The sequence below is a fragment of the Octodon degus genome, unplaced genomic scaffold (assembly GCF_000260255.1).
Source record: "Octodon degus isolate 3935 unplaced genomic scaffold, OctDeg1.0 scaffold00062, whole genome shotgun sequence".
NCBI classification, from domain to species: Eukaryota; Metazoa; Chordata; class Mammalia; order Rodentia; family Octodontidae; genus Octodon; species Octodon degus.
The window spans coordinates 411,129-413,028 of record NW_004524638.1 but is presented as its reverse complement, the minus strand read 5'-3'; positions in this window follow the sequence as shown (position 1 = coordinate 413,028).

The window sequence follows — 1,900 nt, the reverse complement described above, 5'->3', positions numbered from 1 at the left end:
AAAATTAAATTTACAGTGATATTATGAGAAGGTTAAAAAATAGACCAAGTAAGTCTGTGGGGTCAGCAGGTTAGTTCTTCATGGTCTTCTGAGCTTCCCAAATTCTTGGTGGGCAATCTCCCCTAAAAAACAAGTCAACCAAAAATACAGTGAAAAAACAAAAAGACCAAAAACAAACAAGGCAACCAAGTTCTTGGTTGGGATCATGATTATGAGGTGATTTTCAGCACTGTGATCATTTGGCCAGGTAGGTTTGAAGAAGAGCCACATACAATTTCAGGAATCTCTTGTAGGACTGGTATCCATTTCAGTGACCCAGCAGAGAGAGACATAGATCAAAGGACTGTTATGCATAAGTAGACTATTGCTTCTCCCTTATTTTACCTTACTTTGCTTGCCTACCTTTTTTCTTACTTTTATAATCATCCTTTCTTATGCAATGTAAGCTAGCCCATTCCATTTGACGGGGATTTGGAAAAGAAAAGAGATTCCACTTAGGAAAGAATTAGCATTGCTGTGGAACACTTTACTAAGGGGGCCAGGAGCTCATATTGTCCTTGTTATGGTATGCATGTCACTTTCTGGGGGTCCTTTTCAATTTGGAGTGAAATTGCTGATTTTAGCATTCTTTGCAATTAGAGTACTAATCCAAATCTATAAGTTTTAAAATTTAATAGTCAAGACTCAGAGACCTATATATCTATACACAGTAGCACAAAAAGTATTTCTCTGTCATGCTGCCTGTATTTAGTCAAGTAATTGCCCTTCTTGAAAGATTTTAAGTGGCTTGGTTCCTTCAATACTGTTCTTCTTTGCTGACTATGATAAGTTCACCATATACAGTGTAAAATTTCAGAATATTCCATCAAAGTGTACTCTGAACCATTCTCAAAGAAGTGTATTGTCCCTCTTATGGCTTGTATCTAGATGTCCAGCCAAAGCCATGTGCCATCATATGTAAAGCTTTTTGGAGGTGGCTGAATCTAGGATGTGTGCTGCTGCGATCAAGGATGTGATGCCAAGCTTGATTCATGGTGCAATGCTAGGACTTTGGCTGCTCCTCAGTGGGTTTGAGTACTACCCAACTTAAGGGTGTGTATCCTGGATATAATATAAGGGAAATAGGGTTGCTACTTTTAGCTGTGGCTAGTTTCTTTCTGCCTTATGCCTTCCATTAACTATGCCTTCTTTGTGACTCCTCTCTGCTCTACCATCTTATCTTAGAGCAAGCCAACTATAAACTGAAACCTCTACAAACTGAGCTAAATAAACCTTTCCTCTTTTAACTTTGTGCATTGGGTGTTTTGTGTCAGCATCAAGAAACGTACCTAAGACAATCCCCAATAAGTAAAGGCAATTACTTTTACTAGAATGTGTTCTTTATGTAATTAAATAGGAACTGAATGGCTCAGAATAAACTTTGATGGACTATTTTGAAATTTTACACTGTGTATGGTGAACTGATGTCATAGTCAGTAAAGAAGGACAGTATTGAAGGAACCAAGGCACTTAGAATCCTTCAAGAGGGACAATTACTTATTTGACAAAACAAGGCCTTAGTGAGTCTCAAAGCACTTACAACTCCTCATAGTTTTGAAGGTATTACCTTAAGTATTCTGAATATAATTATTAGTAAATAAAATAAAGAACATATCAGTGATAACAGGTCACAAGAAGAATTACACAAAGTTGGTATCAAAACAACTTGTGAAGGCTATTTACCTTTCCACTGATGACAGTCACATTGAGACTTTTACTTTGCTTTCTTTGACAATAGGTTACTATTGATTAAAGAGAGTGAAATAAATGATAAAGATGTTATAGACATATAAAAAAGAAAGAAAAAGAAAAGAAACAAACAAAAACAAAACAATAAAACAGGGCTGGGGGGATAGCTCAG